At 38.2% G+C, this 19,517-nt stretch overlaps 1 long non-coding RNA gene across 4 annotated transcripts in view; it reads right to left on the bottom strand.

Moving 5' to 3' along the window:
* Nucleotides 1-217: 217 nt before the first annotated feature.
* The window catches only part of LOC140530921 (uncharacterized), a 466,876-nt gene continuing 447,576 nt past the window's right edge, over nucleotides 218-19,517 (bottom strand). For 3 of the 4 annotated variants that reach the window (XR_011976167.1, XR_011976168.1, XR_011976166.1), the window contains exon 12: nucleotides 218-1,000. This is a non-coding gene — a long non-coding RNA (uncharacterized lncRNA). The remainder of the gene's footprint in view (nucleotides 1,001-19,517) is intronic. The other variant, XR_011976169.1, reaches the window with a different exon arrangement.

The raw sequence follows: 19,517 nt of genomic DNA, 5'->3' as shown, positions 1-19,517 counted from the left end.
TTTTTAAAATATTTTGATAATTGTATTTCAATATAATGTACTTTCTTTGTAATTCTATGTATTTTATTTTACGAATTTAAAAGAAGACCATAGGTTTCAATAGGGTACCAGACAAAAGTCATGACAGCAACATCTAATGGTGACATTAAGGCAATGATAACTTTGTAGATAATACACAATACCTCAAAAAGAAAATAGTTGAGATTTTCTTATCAACTATAAATATCACCAAATTTCATTATTTTAAAAGTAATACCTTAGTAATTTAATGATAACAATAGTAATAACTAATAATAAAATGGCACTTGACAGTTTAGAAAGTTGTGAACTGTAAATTCATGGAATTGGTCAAATATGAGGTAAAATGTCAAGGTGGAGTTTTAGTGTGAGTTTTTTTTAAAAAAGCAATAATATCAATCTCTCCCTTGAAGACTTTATAGTTAATATGAATTTATATCTATGACCTGCTTCTCAAAGCATAATTTAAACTACCTATCCCCTTTCATTGCTCAGAACAACCAGGCACTGTAGCTGGAGTTCCCCAAATTTAAAGCATTAAAGTGAGATTGGTCTTTGAATTTTTAAATGATTTGCAGTAAAAATATCAGTTTGAGATTAAGTCAATAAAATTAATCATTCATGACCCTGAAGGCGGAAGGGGTGAGGGTAGGAGGGAGTGGGAGGAAATTGGAAAACACTACAAAATTTAAAGCTGCCAGGAGAGAAGGGACTGGGGGAATTACTGTTAATTCACCCTGGCCAAATTCAAATACAAGCTGTTCTTTGTAATTCAACTTGGGGTGTCGTTTTCTTGTCACTATCTGCAAATGTAACCAAGAAATACGGTCAAATCAACTGGCATATGTGCAGACGCAGTTTGATATAAGGGAAAGAATACAGGACTGGAGAGGGTCAGTAAACCTGGGTTCAGTGTGAGAGCTAACACTTCTTACCTGTGTCACTGCACAAGTCATTTGTCCTTGCACCTTGGTTTCTCCGCCTGTAAAATGAAAATAATTATGCTGCACTGTTTCACTTTGTTGTGAGAAATGTGTTTTATAACCTTTAAAGTCCTATATGAATGTTATTATGCATGTCTCTTTTAATTTTATTTTATTTTATTTTGTAAGAGAGAGGTGTTGACCTGTGAGTTCATCTCCCAATACGGAACGGCAACTTAACAGCCATTCTAAGACAAAGTCTTAGAAAATTTCCTGAAGTATTTAATATTTTGTGATTTCCTCCCCTACCTATCTACAACTCTACTTGGTCTGAACTCCAGGGAACCTGATGCCCCTCCCAGGATTGGCTAATTATCATTCTGTTTGACTCAAATACTCAGCACCTTTCAACACCCTCAGCCTCCCTTCCCCTCTGATTGGAGAGAGGATGGGGCACTCAACCCCACCCAAAGCCCTTTATAAAGGACTGGACATGGACATTGCACCTCACTCAGTTTTTCATCTTTACCTCTGCTGGGGGATACAAGAGCCTGGTGCCTTCCACCAAGCCCTAACCAATCCCCCCTCACCCCTCACTCCTGTCCTAAATTACAATGCCAGTGGATGATTTTTGTCTTGTCCTTCACAATCTGTGATCTAATCACTGTCTATGAGTATGATCAGCTCTAACCCACAGTCTTCCACAGGACACATCCTTCTGGTCCTCTTAAAGATGGAAACTTATGTAAAGAATGGGAGGTGTAAATGGGGAATGACAGAACATGCCCCTGCTGCTGCTGCTGCAGCTCTGCCCCCTCCCTCATATCCCCATCCCCACTGCAGTTGCTCTCCCCAAGGCTGACTTTCTGTAGCACTTATAGTCCAAGCTGTTACATTTCATTTGCTACGGTATTCCAGCTGGTGTTCTCCATCACCAAAGTATGTATCATCTCTCCAATTTAAGCACTCACCAACATTTGTCCACTGAATAAATCCAATCTCTCCACAAACTCATATTAAAGCCCTACAACACTCCAGGAACTAGGACGGTAATAAAGAAACAAGGGCAGCACATAAAAAGTACAAAAACAGTCCCTATCCGCAGAGAGCTTATGTTTGTTCCTGTGTGATCAAATAAATACACAGTAGATGTAAGTTAAATTGTGGATGGGAGGCACTAGCTATGTGAGTAGCAGAAAGATGAGGAAAGAAAGGTCTCATGTGAGGAAAGGGGAGGAAAGAGAAGGGAAAAGAAGGGAATAAGCATTTATGCATTGCCTGTTGTATGCCAGGCACTGTGCTAAGTGCTTGATATCATTTCCTCTTCACAACAACCTTGCGAAGTAGGTACTGTTATTATCTTCATTTTACAGCTGAGGAAACTGAGGCAAGCAGGGTTAAGTGACTTACCCAAGATCACTCAGTTACTAAGTGTCTGAGGCAAGGACCCAGAATGTCCTGTATGATGAAGAGGAAGTAGGTCACTTTGACGGGTGCTCAGAGAGTGTGAAAGGAAGTAACAATACAATAAGCCTGGAAAGAGAGAATGGAGCCAGATTTTAAAAGCTTTAAATGCCAGAAGGAGAAGCTTGTATTTTTTTTCCTATAAGCAAAAGAGAGAGCTTTTTGAGCAGCGAATGAATGAATAATAAATGCTCAATAAATATACCTGCTCTGACTCCATGACTCTAAAGACAGCACATACTTTTGCTCCCAGCTTAGTTCAACATCTCTTGCTCTGGAAAGTGTTTACCCTGTACCATGACATATAAGTGAGTCTTTCACGATCTTCTAAAAACCCTGCAAATTGATGTGAACTTCAACTGTGAGTGTTCCAGCCGCTGAGCCCACCTCAGTTGGCTCTAAGCTGTGACAGTGACAGCGACAGCAGCAGGTTTCCCTTCCCCACTGTCACAGAGGACAGACCACATTCAACAAATATTTACTGAGCAATCACCATGGGCAAAGTGCCGAGCCAGGCTGCTGCTTAAGCCAGTCTATAATGGATAGCTAAGGCTGCTGCTGCCGCCGCCGCCGCTGCTGCTGCTGCTGCTGCTGCTCATGGCCCAAAAAAAAATAGCTTTCTGTACTCTGAAGCTAAATGAACATGTTTGGAATGAAAGTTCATTCACTAAAAATATATTAATTAAATCAATCAATAATCCAAATGTACTTATTACGTGATTATGAGCTTCAGGCAGGAATATATTTTGATTTTCTTTGTATCCCCAAGATTTTTAGCACAGTGCCTGGCCCATAAAAGGTGCTTACTATTTATTGATTATTGATCACCTATTTTATATGAGCTAGGCACTATGTTAGGTTCTGCAGGTATAAAGATAAAAATGAAATAGACCCTGTCCTAAAGGTCCTTACATTCTCCAGCACCTACTATGCGCACAGTACCATGCCAGGTGCTGTTGAGAAGACAAGTAAATTACCTGGCCCTTGATTTCAAGGTGCTTACTATATTGTTGGGGAAGGAAGATGTACACATGTAGAAAGATAAATGATAGGAAACACAGCAATATCGGGGATGCCAAAAGGCAGTACATGATGAGAAAATGAATGATATAAATACTATTTGGAGTCAAGAAAAGGAAAGATCAGTGTTTACAAGCTGAGGATGACTTCATGAAAAGCATTTCACAATTTAGAGGCAGCATGGGAGTTGGATTCCAGTTCTGACTCTGCTACTTAGCACCTGCCCCAGTGACCCTGGACAGGTCACTTTACTCCCTAGGCCTCGGTTTCATTTGTAAAGTGAGGAAACTGGATTAGATGACCTCTGCGTTCCCTTCCTGTTCTAAATCTATAATTCTATGAAAAGTGAAGTGTATGAGTGACAGCCAGGTGACAAACAAATAGATGTGGAATCAAGAGGACCTGAGTTCAAATCAGGCCTCAGACACTTAGGAGCTGTGTGACCCTGGACAAGTCACTTAACCCCAATTGCCTCAAAAAAAAAAAAAAAAGGTATGAGCATAACACAGGTTTCTTTGGGCATGCCCAGTTCTCCTTACATGGAGACATCATTGAGGGGTCCTTGGAGTATTCCCAACATGGAGCCTACTGTTTCCCCTGCCACATGGGTAGAGGTAGCTTCCTTTAATTGGCTGCCTGTGTCTTTAAAACTAGTGAGATTGAGCTAGTCGATCCTTTTCACACCATTTTCTTTTGGCTGTACTCTTTTTCAACAAACTCTGATCTGATATCATAAACTGAACTCATGAGAGGGGAAAGATTTCCTTCCCTTGCCCCTCTCTTTCACTAGGGCTCTTAAAAAATAGGTCTAGGGGTGTTCGTTTCTATTCTGTATTGTTTGTACTACTTAGTTTCAGGGGCCAGAGGGCATCTTCACAGAATTCAAGCCATGGAGACCTTGTAGCCAGGATTGCAGGAAGGAAGCACAGGCAGACTGGCAAGGAAGCCAGGGTGCCTAGGACTTAAGCCCAAGGGGGATTTTGAATTTGCAACTGGAACTGTGCTCTACAAAAACCAAGCTAAACTATGAACCTAATTATCTTTCCCTCCTCAGAGCCTGAGGTGGTGCCTCCCACACTTTGAAGGAGTAGGTTTGAGTATTTCGAATATATCTGCTGTTGTGTAAAAGCTAGTCTGACTGAATGAACTGGGGTACAGGTGATCCCTCCTACAACTGAGGGAACACTATCAATAGGGGCTGAAGCCAAAGACAGAAAACTTATTTACCACCACCACCCCATATCACCTTAAGGGTAATGGAGAACCCTGGAGGTAATTATCTTAACTACTTGGCCTTCTAGGTATTGAGAACCATGGTAGTCAGTCTAGACTCTCTGGTCTAATTCTGGTATTCTCTCTCTTTTTCTTTCTCTCTCTCTCTCTCTCACATATATGTGTGTATGTATGTATATATATGTATATATGGAAGTATGGGCATATGGATGTATGTGTACACATACACACACACACATATACACACCCACAATCCAAACCATTCCTCAAAAAATAAGTGAGCAAATCAATATTTGAACAAAAAGGAGAATTGCAATGTATTCACAACCACATGAAGATTGCTCTACATAACTAATAATAAGAGAAATGCAAATTTGAAAAGTCCTGATCTTTCACCTCACACACTGCCAATTGACAAAGATGACAAAAAATGGTAATAGTCAATGTCAGAGGGGTTGTGAGAAGATACACACATTAATGCATTATTGGTGGAGTTGTAAATCAGTACAAACATTTTGGAAAGCAAAGAAATCATGCAAATTAAGTAGCCAAAATGTCCACAATCTTTGGCCCAGAGATTCTACTATTGGGCTTGTACCCCAAGCGTCCCATTAATAAAAAGAAAATCTATCTATCTATCATGTTGGTCAAATGACCTCTAATATCTCTTTAGGTTCTAAAGGTTTGTTCCTACAATTCTACTTTGTAGGCTGATGGAAAAAGGAGTCACTCAAACAGAAAACAGACATTTATTTCTACTCTGTAACAGTATCGGTGACTTGATTTTAAAAATATAAAACTAGTTTTCAGTTCACATCTCATGGACAAGTAAGGTTTCTCTTTGAAAAGGCATTAAAATACCAATAGATAAATGGTCAAAGGACATGAACAGTCAGTTCTCAAAGAAAGAAAGTCAAGCTGTGAAAAACCCAATGAAAAAAATGGTTCAAATCATTAATATTTAGATAAACACAGATCAAAACAACTCTGAAATTCTATTCCACAAGTGACAGATTGGTAAAAATGACAAAAAGGTAAATGACCTTTTTTTTTGGAGAAGTTTCAGGGAAGCAAGCACATTAATATACTGTGGGTAGAGCTGTGAATTGAACCAGTCATACTGGAAAACAATTTGGAATAATAACCCTAAAGTCACTAAATTGTGCATACTTTTGAGCCACCTATACCACTGCTAGGCCCACATGCCAGAGAGATGAAAGAAAGATGTATGGGATTCATACATACAAAAAGTATTTCTAGCAGTTCTGTCTGTAGTAAGAAAGAACCAGAAACTGGAAAGAGGATTTGAATTAAAACATAAGTATTTTTGTGTACAATCACTGAGGAGATTTGTTTTTGCTTGATTATTCATATCTATTATAAGAAATTTAGGGGTATCTTCCATTTTTATGGGGGTATAGGAGGGAGAGAAAATAAATTTCTGTCAGTTTTTTAAATAGAAGTGGGGGTACTACAGCTGTGGAATGGGGCGTGCATTTTTACATGAAGTTACTGTATTATTAACTTTACTTATGTATTATTTTACTCTGTTACAAAGTGGGAGCTATCTGTAAATGTATGAAATATTAAAAATAAAATACATCAATAGAAGTATGTTATTGTTAAGTTGTTGTTCAGTCATATGTGATAGACATACAAGTATGTGTCTGTGTATATGCATATGTATATTTGTTGTTCAATTGTTTCATATATTCAGTCACATCCAAATCTTCATGACCCTATTTGGGGTTTTCTTGGCCAAGAAACTAGAATGGTTTGCTATTTCCTTCTCCAGCTCATTTTTACAGATGAGGAAACTGAGGCAAACAGGATTAAGTGACTTGCCCAGGGTCGCACAGTGAGTAAGTGTCTGAGGCCAGATTTGAATTCTTGATGAGGAGTCTTCCTCAATCCAGACCCAGTGCTCTATCCACTGAACCATCTAGTGACTCCCATCAATAAAAGTACAAGCGGCCAAAAAAAGGAAATGGTTGAACAATTTTATTAATATAATGAAGTATTATTTCACTGTAAGAAATGACAAAGGGAATAGTTTCAAAGAAAGATTTGCATAAACTGATGCAAAATCAAATAAACAGAACTGAGAATAGCAACGTACAAAGACCTAAGAACTCTGATCAATGCAATCCACAGTTCCAGAGGACAAATGATGAAGCATGTTACCCGCCTCCTGTCAGAGAGATGATGAACTTAAGGCGAAGAATACATTTTTGGGCATGGTCAACATGGGAAAATGTTTTGCTTGGCTATGAACATTTCTTACAAGGTCTTCGATGAGAAGGAGAGGAAATAGGAAGAAGAGATAAGAAAGACACTAACAGGGTTGACCTCCAAAAAGGAAAGAAAAGTCATGGAAACATTGTTAAATGACAGAAGAGAGCTGAAGTGAGTTCAGAAGGAAGCACAGACAAGCAGAAAAGCTTGAAAATTATAGGTTGAATTTATCATATGCTTGAAAGGAAAATCAAGCTGTACATAGAGATTTACAGTTTCATTTACAATCCTCATTTTCTGTTCTACTTTGTATGTGGAGATATTAATTTTATTTGGTATTTAAGTTCAGAATTTTTAAAATTTAAAAATTAATTAAAAGAAAGGAAAAAGAAAATATTAATATTATTACTAATTTCTGTTATTTTTTATATTTAAAAAAATTATACACTGTATATGTTCTGTTTTTTAAAAAAGCAATTATAAAGTAAAGCCCATCTATCATTTTCAATTTTACTCTCTCTGAAATTTATCATTAGAAAGAAATCATCCAAACTTCCCACTTAGGAGTACCCAGATCTTGCTGAATTTTCCTATAAATTATATTGTTGTATATATTTTTCAAAGAAAATAATGATGATTGCTTTACAGAAAACCAAGGTAAAACCTTTCATACCACACTTGGAAAGCTGGGGAGCTTGTGGTGGTTGCCACAGTTATTTGCAGAGCCTACAATATCATTTAAATACATTAGAAGCATTCCCTCCTTGAGGACCATGTACCCTCTTAAGTGCCTCATACCAACACCACTTGGCTACCTTGCTGTCCTGTATTCTCCACTCCCAAAGGATTTGGGCATAGTTTCATGCTACTAAACTGGTAGAGTCCCAAAAACCTAATGATCAGTAACCAATCAGTCAATGAATAATCATTTTTTAAGAGCCTACTATATGCCATGTGATGTAGTGGATAGAGAGCCTTGCCTGGAGTCAGAAAGACTCATCTTCCTAAGTTCAAATCCAGTCTCAGGCACTTACTACCTGTGTGACCCTGGGCAAGTCACTCAACCCTGTTTGCTTCAGTTTCCTCATCTCTAAAATGATTTGGAAAAGGAAATGGCAAACCACTCCAATATTTTGCCAAAAAAAAAAAAAAACTTCAAATGAGGTCATAAAAAATTGGATGCTATTAAACAATAAACAATGTTCTAGGTACTGTGCTAAGTCCTGAGGATACAAAGAAAACGAAAAGGCAGTCATGCTCTCAAGGATCTTACAGCCTTTGGAGGGAGACAACATGCACACAACTGTGTACCCATAAGATGTATAAGGAGAAACTGGAGGTAATCAACAGAAGGAAGACCCTGGCATTAAGGATGATGGAAAAGACTTCTTGTAGAAGTAGAATTTTATCTGGGAACTGAATGAAACCCAAAGAGCTAAGAGGCTAAGATGACGAGAAAGTTTAAGGCATGGGGAAGGCAAGTGAAAATAGGAGATGAAGTGTCATGTTGAAGAAACAGCAAGGAGGCAGAGTCTGTGAAGGGAGGGGTGGGGATGTAAAGTGTAAGAAGCTTAGAAAGGTAGGAAGGGACTAGTTTGAGTGAACTTTATAAGCCAAGCAGGGGATTTTATATTTGATCCTAGAGGCAATAGCGAGCCACTGAAGTTTAGTGAATTAGATCTTCCCTACCAACCACCCTGCATTAAAATCCTATCACTATGCCTTACTGCAGCATAGAATTGACACAGATCTCAAAGGCTCTGTCAGCAGAGCATAAGCTATGATGAGTCCTACCAAGAGGGAAAAAATTGAAGAATGAGCCCAGGAACACATTATGTGTTTGTTTTCCAAGGACCAGCCTAGCTAAGTGTTCCTTGCAAATGTTCCCTCTCCCACACATGTCCCTCATCTACACATTTTCCCTCTCCTACCATTAATTGGTAAATAAAGTTTTCTCTCTATTTCCCATGTTTACATGATAGTCTCTATATCCTAGTTGCAGATACAATTATTGGAGCAAACTTTAAGGGGCTTTAAATGGCACATAAATGTGAAGATGTATTTGTCAATTCAGGAATTTGCCAGTTTATGAATCTTCAAAAAAGTGTGCACTAGTGTGTGTGTGAGGACCAGAGGGGTGGGGGAGGAAAAATTTTCCTTGTCAGTTACCTAGCCTCCTGTTTAATTTAAATGCCTTTTTTAAGGATGTGTCCTCTAGTTTGTTCTAGTAAAAAGAAATACCAGTAGGGGCTCACAAATCATGGCTTTGAATAACTTAAACTGACTCAAATGTGCCTTGAACTTGCTTTCAAAAGTCCTCAAATGAAGTGGTCATGCTTCACACTTTAGGCTCATAAGATTCAAAGACGGAAAGTATTTTAGACTTCATTGAGCTCAATTACCACAGTTTGCAGAGGAAGAAACCAAGGGCCTAGAGAAATGAAGTGATTTACCCAAGGTCACACAACCAGGAAGTAGCAGAGCCAAGATTTGAAACGCAGGTCCTCTAACTCCAAAGACAGCACTCTTTCCATACCACCCCACTGACTTTAACATTATTTCAAACAAGGATAAGGACTCATTCAGAAAGCAGATAATCAGAACTTATAATGGTGTTCTCAGAATGGACAGAAACTTAACATTCAGGCACCTAGTATATAGTGAGCTGAAGTACAAGTGAGGAGGACAGAAGAAACATTTTAAGGATCTACTGAACCATAGCCTCAAGTCATTTGGCATAGCTGTGAATGGTTGGCAAACCAAATGCAACCCACAAACCAACCTGGCACACAGCTATGGAGAATAGAATTGTTCTCTTTGAGAAAAGATTTAGGCAAAAAAATTAAAGTCAGAATTTGGAAATAGTGACAGGCTCTTTAAATTGTGGCCAGTTCCATCTTAGAAAAGGAAGGACTCAGACATGAAGAACTGGCTGAGTGTTTGGTTCAGGTTACCCAAACCTAAACTGGTGAGCAGAGTTTCCTTTCTATCTGCCATGTCCACAAGACAGTCTCCAGATCTTGGCATTAGATATGACTATTAGAGTAACTTCCAAGGGGGTTTAAGTGAGACATGAATGGGAAAACATAATTGCCAGTGGTGATGGATGATGCCCTGAATGGAGGATAAATGCAAAGAGGCTCTCTATAGATGTTGAGGTCTTTCATATGTTATTCATTGCGCATGGCACACGTCTACAGCAAGACAAATTGTGGTCAGATTTAACTCAGAGAAGGAAGAATTCAGAGACATGGAAAATTGTCTAAGTATTTGAATCAGGTCATACCAGGCTGAACTGGTGAGTTGAAATTCCTTTCCGTTTGGGTTGAAGGATCTCATAGAATTCTTTAAAGAATGCTTTCCCTTCCTCATCCTCTGTAACAGATGTTAGTACATAAACTGCCAACATCCTCACGGTAGGCTTCATTCACAACAAACTCAGGAAATATATGTTATTATTAACGTCATTTTACAGATGAGAAGACTGAGCCTAAGATAGGCTAAGCAATTTGCCCAAGGCCACACAACTGATATGTGTCTGAGGCAAACTTTGAACTCAGGTCTTCATGACTCCAGGTCTAGCACTGTGCAGTATGCCACCACCTGGCTGCATCCTTTTTTTATATTATGGACCCTTTTGGTAGACTGGTGAAGTCTATGGACTCCTAAGAATATTGTTTGTAAATGTATAGAAAAAATACATAGACTGCAAAGGAAACCAAAGGCTAGTGAAAATAAAGAGGTAACTATTCCCCCTCCAGACTGAAATCCATGACTAAGAACAGCTGCTCCTGGAAAACATCATCCTGTTGACTGTTGGACTCTAATCTCACATTTAGAGTACTAACAGTCAAACGGATATGTATAGCTATTTTTTAAAGTGTTCATTGGACATTAAATGTATGGCACAATGAATGGATAGACAGCTAGCCTGGAAGACACATAGTGCCTGGTCAAGAAGCTCTCTGTGCTCTAGGCTGTTCTTTATCTAAGTACAACTACAAGTTGAGGAATAGATACCCCACATGGATGGAGGGAGTTTACTCACTTGGGATTTCCCTATACCAACAAATCTAGTCTTTGCCCCAATTTTTAAATATAGTAGGTGCTAAATAAATGCTTAATGAATGAATCACAATCACCTTCAGTAGTTTCATCCTCTCAACTAAAAAAATAACTTATCTTAAGACAAGACAGTCATTGAAAAGTTCTTTGAAAATAGTCAATAATACAATAACACATTATTATGCTCCTTTTTAAAGTACACAAGCTTCTCTGTCAGGAATCTTACACTTCTAGATAAAAATTTGATCTTGTTTATAATTTCTTAAAGAGCACTATAGCCATTTTGTGATGGACCAAATTTTTTAAAATGTGATTTTTTTTTAAAAATTCGGAACTTATATTAAGAAAGAGTAAATATTTTTTAAAACTTTGAGCACTAATTAAATCAGATAGAAAAAAAATGTGCTTATCCTTAAATAACATTATACTTTCCCTCATAAGGAAAAATATCTGTGAATAATCAAAGATGGAGGAGGGTAATAAAGAAATGGTTTTTCATTAGTTCTAAAAGTTGTGACCTCACAGCTACATTTCTATATAGCAACCATTCTTCAAGACTAGAATCCATTTAGGAGGATTGTTTCACACAAACAAGATACAAATGTATATTGACTGTCCATATTTTCATTTCATTTCATTCCCAAAAGGTAGGGATGACCCAAGTCCAAGGGTGTACGTTTCAATGGATCCATTTGATCTCATGGTATTCACTCCATGTGTACTGATCACAAAGCATCTATACTTGTGCATCATGTATCATTTTATCCATACCCTCCTACAAATACTCCATAGTGGAGTATCTTTCAACATGCTCAAAGTACAATTCCATGGGTACTAGGGCAGCATTTGAATTGTGCATCTGTTATCGTTTCAGCCTACCTTGATTCAATTCATCAAACATTTTTATTTGCCTATTATTTACAAGGTGCTATCCTTCTCTGCTGGGGACACCAAGACAAACACAAAATAGCTCCTTCCCTCAAAGACATTACATTACCTCCTTTTCTGATCCATCGAAAAATTCAGATTATATTTGTTACCAAGCAATTCTTCCCATTGCTCATTTCACTGTCAACTCACTACAATTTTGAGCAGAGAATTTTGCTTTTCTGTGCCTCAGTTTCCCACCTATAAATGAGAATGATACTTGTCAATTCTCTTTTAGGATGTTTAAAGGATAAATAAAGTACTGTGATGTCTGACAAAATGAAAGTCTAAGAAAGAAATCACTAGGTCTGAGTCCAACATGTTGCTAATTATCCCCAGCTTTTTATCTAATATAATCTTGGTGAAAGACATACTTTACATGTAAATATTTAAAAGTATCATTTTCATCATTATAATTAATAAATATTTATTGAGTGCCTGCAGGGTGTATGGCAGTACACTGAGCACAGATCTTACATCAAATAGGAAAAGATTCACACTGCAAAGAAACAGAAAGACCTGGAGCAAAGCACAGAAGCTAGAAATAAGACAGTTCAACCTAGAGGAGAAAAATCCAAAGATAGACAGAATTAGTGACAACTAAATTGCTGCGTTGAATTACATTTTTTTAAATGAACCATCAATTTATTAAAATTTCTCTACATTAAATTATCAATTAAATTGAGTTGCACATATTTGTAGGTTTTGTTTTTCTTTGTTATTTTTCAACAATGAGCAATATTAAACATCACTGCAACTAATTAAGCATGATATGGTGGATAGAAAACTGGCTGTAAACCTGGGTTCAAGTCCTGTCTCTGACACATACTGGTTTTGTGACCCTGGTCAAGTCTTCTAAACCTCTCAATAGCCTAAGCAATTAAATAAGGTGCAACCTGCACTGGTGGAGGGAGTTAACTCACCTGGAATCACAGACCCTGTCACCATCACTAAATAAACTTGCTTTGTGGCTTTATATTTACATAAATAGATCTCAGAACATAAAATGACATAACTTTTCAGCTTCTCTAAGTCTCCCTCAGTATTCTTTATTTGCACATTCATTCCAATTCACTTTTCCTCTCATATGGTCTGGGTGAGGGTGTACTCTGCCTTTCTGGTAACTAAATTACTTTTTCCAATTGCCATTCCTTCACATTTTTGCCTTCAGACTTGTTATATTCAGGAATACAATTCCAATGCCCGTTGATTGGCCCACAGGTTCAGAAATGGCTAACATCTTCCAACACATTCCTTTCTAGAATTTTGTGGATCAAAATCAGCTGTTCTCCATAGCCCATAAGCCTCCTGACCAAGGGACCTTCCATATTAATAAAATTTCAATATCCTTTAGGTCTCCTCTATCTGCCCACTAAGTATTTTCTGTTTGAAATTCTGGACTTGGCTTCGCACATTGAGAATTCTTATACCCCATCTGTAGAGATTCAGTCAAGACAGGAAATAGCATGTTGCAGGGGAATTAAGCCAAGCCCTCAGTGTCAGGGGCTCTAAACCTCACTCTTCATTTGATGCATTTTATGACCCTGTGAAAGTTGCTTTACCCATGGAAATCTTTTTCTCATCCAATAAATGGAAGAACTAATGCTAACTGCTTTGATCATGAGGCTATTGCAAAGGAGAGGAAAATGATCATTGTAATGGACTTAGCAAAATACAAAGGACTATAGAAATATTTCATAATAAGGAGATTGTCTTTAAAAAAGCATCTGAGAGTTTCCTGTTCCTCACTGTCACCTTCTGGTGAACTCACCTTCCTCTCTTCAACAGACACAAGAAAGAGCCTTCTATTTCCTTTCCAAGGAAGACTTTATTTTCCCAAAATGATATCAAAATCTTTTTTATGTTCTTGTTGCCTGCACTCCTGGGGACAGCTTTCTTTTCCCCATCATTATACATGCAGAATAATGAAGGATTCATACTGAACCACCTGCTGATGTAAACATTCACAAGCTGGTCGGATGGCCAACAGATGCGAACCTGGTTCATGAGAAACACAAGAAAAAAAGCAAAAAAAAAAGAAGATTCTCACTTTAGAGTACTGGACCAATAGCCAAAAGACTGACATGCAAGTCTCGGTTCTGATACTAACACCTTTATGTACTTAGACAAGTCACTTCCCCTCATTAGACTTCAATTTTTTTCTCATCCTCATCTGTAAATAAGAGCATAGCACCTATGATCCTCTCCAAACTCACAGAGCAGATCTACCAGAGATGGTTTGAACCCCAGATTCAAGATATTCTCTGGAATTACAATTCACAAGCCCCCACCAGTGCATTTACTTTTAATAGTTGGTCAGATGACACAATTAATGCAAAGCAAAGGCATTTAATGAAATGGTAGCATGAAAAAACTAGCAACAAAACATTTTCCCCAGTAACCTGGAGAATATTCTTGACATATACACCGCATAAGTAGGAATAGCAGACATACGTCAGGTAAGAATGTGCTGATCCTCTGAAAGAAAAAGAAAAGTACACATGAAGTTCTTTAAACTTTAATCTGGAAGTTGAACACTTTCTCCAGCATATTCTTAAGTCTAGACAATTAAAAAAAATAATAAATCAAGCACTGATTTTTAGTGTTTGTCCATTTAGGAAATATAAATCCTAACACTTCAAACTTAACAATGAGCAAGGGAGGAGTCAACTTCCTCTACATGTAGGTAAAACATCTTTACTCTGACCACATGTGTTGCCAACATATGTGCCTCTGTACTACAAGATCCCTTATATTTCTAAAGTTTGTGATCCTAATTATCTCTCATCAGGCTTACAACCTTATAACTCAATTCTATTTGATTCCTCAAATACATATCAAGCAACTGCTACATGCCAGGCATTGGAAATATAAAGATTAAAAAAAAATGAAGAATGATACCTGCTCTTAAGGAGCTTACTTTATATGAAAGTATTTGACTTATAAACAGAGAAGTAAATACAAAATAATTCAAGGAGGAAAAGAACACAGACAACTAGGGAGATCAGAAAGGACTTCCTGCAGAAGGTGGCACCTGAACTGAGAGTTGAAGGAAACTAAGAATTCTGAAAAGCAGAGGAGGAGGAACACAGAAATGGAAGAGGGATTGATGAGATCGGGAAGCAACAAGTAGGCATGAAGAGGATTAATGCACTACCTCTGGAAAGATAGGTAGGATAAAAATTCTATAGAATTTAAATGCCAAGCTGAGGAGTTTCCTTTTATTCCAGAGGTAATAGGGAGCCAGTGAAAAATCCTGACCAGAGGAGTGACATGGTCATTCCTGTGCTTTAGCAAGATTATTTGGACAGCTGTGTGGAGGCTGAGTTAAAGAGAGGAAAAGCAATTAGAGGTTGTTGCAGTAGTCCAGAAGTGATGATGAAGTGACTAAATAGAAGAGGACAGATTAAGAGATGTGAGGGAGAAAAAAGTCAACAAAATCTGGCAATTGTTTGGATATAAGATCGGAGGTGGGGTGGGGAGAGGGATTAGGTTTTATTATTTTATTACAATCCTATATTGGAATATAGGATTGGATTTTTATTAGCCAATGTCTTCTGTGGTTGCTATGACCTACCTCATAATTCAAGGTGATACTGGTCTATCAGTTTTTACCTGTGTAAGTTTACCTGTAGAAGAAACTAATTGAGTGAAAGGAGCAGAACCAGGAGAGCTTTGTACACAGCAACAACCACAGTGTGTGAGGAATTTTTCCGGTAGACTTAATACTTCACTGAAACACATGGATTTAAAAAATTTCCAATGGACTCTTGAGGCAAAACACCTTCCACATTCAGAGAAAGAACTATGGAACTGGATCGCAGACAGAAACAGACCATTTTTCTTTTGTATTATGTTATGTTTTGTTTTGTTTTATGGTTTCCTCCATTCATTTTAATTCTTCTATGCAACATGCATTTAATAGGAAAAAAGTGAAACTAAATGATGGACCAAGCCCTTACATAAAATTAATCTATTTATTGTTTAATATATATTGAAACTACCTATACAGCCCCCAATTAGGAGAAAGCTATTTCCTTAGCTGAAGAAACATTTGTGTTAAATGTACTCTATTATGACCCATTTCACTTTTACGTAAAGTTTTCTTTGAATTTTTGTTACAACTACTTGTAACCTTTTAATTTGTCTGTTAAAAATTTAAGTTTTATCCCCTTTTGTAACTTCTATGAGATGACTTACTGTCCAAGTTTTATTATCACACATACACACACACACACACACACACACACACACACACATCCCTTACCTCCACCCCTTTCCCAACTTTAAGACAATTGTAGCTTCTTCAAGGTCATATCTTGGATAATTCAGAAGGACTTCCCAGTGCAGATTTCCTATCCTTCCCATCAGTCTCCTTTGCCTGAGGTTACTCAAAATGATGAATTTATGACAAATCCAAATTACCCGAAAGAAAAATTATGAGCTCAGAAAGGAAGCTTCAGCCACCTCTACCCAGCCCAGTCAGACTGCTTTAACATTCAAAACCTTCAAGGCCAGATAAAATGCAAAATTCTTCTGGTAATTACATCAGAAGCAAGACTTTTCCTCTGCATTAGGAAGAAAGAAATCCAGCCCCAAATTACACCCCTGTCATCTCTGACAACCACTAAAGATGAATTACTAGCTAGAAAAGTGTGTAAAGCAGGATTCGAATTCAGAGTTTCCTCATTCCAAGATGAAAATTCTATCTACTACACCATTCTTGACCCTCAGATTTCTGCCACTTTGCATTTCCACTATTTTTTTCAGACCCTGCCCACCCTTAGCCCTGGATTATCCCCACTATTTCCTCTGCTCCTGCTCCCAAGATGCTGAGCACCGCAGAAAGAAACCTAGTAACTAGAAATACAGAAAGGTGCAGTGGAAAGAGTCCTGCATTTGGATTCAGAGGACATAAGTTCAAATTCCAGTTTTTCTATCTGCTACCTGTATGACCTTGAACAAGAGACTTAATTTCTTTACCTCAGTTTTCTTATCTGAAAACCTATAGGACTGGACTACATGACCTCAAAGGCTTCTTCCAGCTTGAAATCTATTATTCCATGAACCATGCCAAGAAGGTCCCCTAAAAACTCATATTATCTCATTTCAAGAGGGCCCTCACTACTCACTAGGCAGAAATCCCTTTTATACTTCTCTAACTGACTCTCATGCTTCCTGCAGTGGTTATAGCAAAGCTCTCCCTCCAGCTTCCCTCTCAGATGATGGATTTCACTGATGCTGGCTCTCAAAGGAGAAGGCACACCTTTTGCAAGGGCTACAAGGAAGTAACATCTCTTTGGGGGCATTTTTTCTCTTTCTTTTCACCCACAGGTTCCCTTCAAGATCTCATCATCTTTCACTTGCATTATTACTTTACTCTCCTAATGGATTCCATGACTCTTCTCAGCTCCCTTGCCACAGGTAGTCCTCACTACACCTGTGCTCTCCCCAGGAGCTCCTGGAGAGCAGGGACTGTTTACTGTCTTTCTATTTATTCCCAAAACTTATCCCAGTGCCTGGTTCCTAACCCGCTCTTAGTAAATGCTTGTTGAATGACTGATAGATATATTGACAGAAAATGGTACCAATTCACTCTCAAGTGACTATTTGGGGGGCTGGGAGGAACAGATTCATAGAAACCAGTCATGGAAGAGTGGAGGACATGTGCCTTGAGGAAATCAGAGATCTCCTGCAGCTGATGGAGTTGCAGGCTACCCTCTGACACTTTGGAAAACTATTCCAGAGTTTGAAGGCCTGCCTAAAAGTCACCTCATCCTTAGCTTATCTCCCAAAGTAAGCTGCCTTTGATGGCCCAGGGAGTGCTTAGAACTTAAAATCAGTGGCATCTAATTGACAACAGCTTTGATTATCAGGAAAGGTCATCATGGATTACTCAGCCTTGCTTTGCAACACACTGTGTTCTTCACAAACAGCAGTAATTAATTTATAAGATGAATCCTCTCTTCCACAAAGAACTGTACCATGTGCACTTGGATCTGCTGTGAACAACAGAAGGAGATGACCTTTGTAAGGAATGATTTTCAGCTATTTTTCCCACTGCAGTTAAACTCACAACTGTAACTCTTCAGGTTTTTTTCCATTTAAACATACACATTTATTTCTATTTCCTCTACTTCCAAGATAGCAAGAAAAACACTTTTATCATTGTTGCTTTTTAATGGAAACTTGGGATCACAAATGGCTTGTTTATGAACTCTTTTTTCTTTTTTCCCAAATCTCTTTAATTAAATTATTCCTGCTTTTAACCAAACACCCTTCCAACTTGTCTTCCTTTATTGTACTAATGATTTATTATTTCAATTCAATCCAATTGGCAAGAAGGAATGAACTGGAGTTCTGTTGTAACATGCTTCATTCCAATTTTTGTTCTTCATAAATGTGTTACAGTCCTTCCATTGGCAGTCAGGAAAACTCAGTACAAAAGCAGCATTTACTCTTGACTCCAATGGAGCCAAAGAATACATATGCAATTTGACAATTTGGAGTATCTATTTTCCAGCATTAATCTGGACTTGTTATTAGAGCCATTAAAATTATTTTTCTACCAAGCTTTAAAGGCACAGGACATGTTAACTTATCCTGATGGGTGATATATTGCGTTCATATATTAAAAAAAAAAATAAGGATCCAATAAAGCATGACTTCAGTGAACAACACCATCTTCGCCATCCCTTGGAATCTCTGTGTTTGTCACGCTCCTTATTAAAAGTGGCAACCAGGAGAAATTAAGGCCCAATTTCTGCTTTTCTTTTTTCTTGGTGATATTTGCACCCCTTATCTGAGCAGCTGACATTTGTGATCCAAAATAAGGCTGAAATTTTTGCTTTCACACAAAACTAAACACAGATGGTTGATTGAAAATGTAGAATGTCATACAGACCGCCTCATTTAAAACAGGCCCATTTTATGCCACGTTCCATTACATATGACCTACTTTAAATAAGACAGCCTATCTTACAAGAGACTGACTATTTGGGCCTGTCTGTCCTTATAAAAGACTTTGCTTCTTTTGTACAGGATGGATACTTGAGCTCAAGAGAGAGGGTGAGCAGCTCCAAGACATGAACAGCACAGGTGGGTTGTGTTCCAAGAATTAGATTCTAAGTCTCCTGCTTTGGAAGTTGTATGATGTTTTCCCATTAAAACAATGCTATAAATGGTGGCTGGGTTCCCAGACCAACCTGCAAAAGCCTAAGCATCATATAAGGATTAAGTGTCAGGGCTAGGAGTAAACCCAGGTCCTTGGATTCTGAATCCTGCGCCACTACCCCTGTACCACAGGACCTCCTGTCTCTCCTCACTCAGAGTCACTGATGGCAGCTAAGCCTGTAAAGGGTTAGAAGAAGGGGGCCAAGGTAACCGATCAAAGGTGTACCTCATCCTTTCTCTCCTTAGCAGGGGCCTTCTTCTTATTCACATGTCCAGGGGCCATTGCTCCTCCTTCCTGCAAAATCTCAGAGTGGCAAAGGACCTTGGGTTGTAACTCACCCCTTTTATAATATGCCCAAACAAATGATCCTCCAGCCTTCCCTTTAATAACTCAAATGAGAAAAAAGCCACTACCAGGGAACTGGATGCTCAGAGTCAAGATACACCCTGAACCTACCT

This window comes from Notamacropus eugenii, chromosome 3, assembly GCF_028372415.1.
Source record: "Notamacropus eugenii isolate mMacEug1 chromosome 3, mMacEug1.pri_v2, whole genome shotgun sequence".
Lineage (NCBI taxonomy): Eukaryota > Metazoa > Chordata > Mammalia > Diprotodontia > Macropodidae > Notamacropus > Notamacropus eugenii.
Note: the sequence above shows the minus strand (reverse complement) of the source record. Positions and strands in the feature narration are given on the sequence as shown.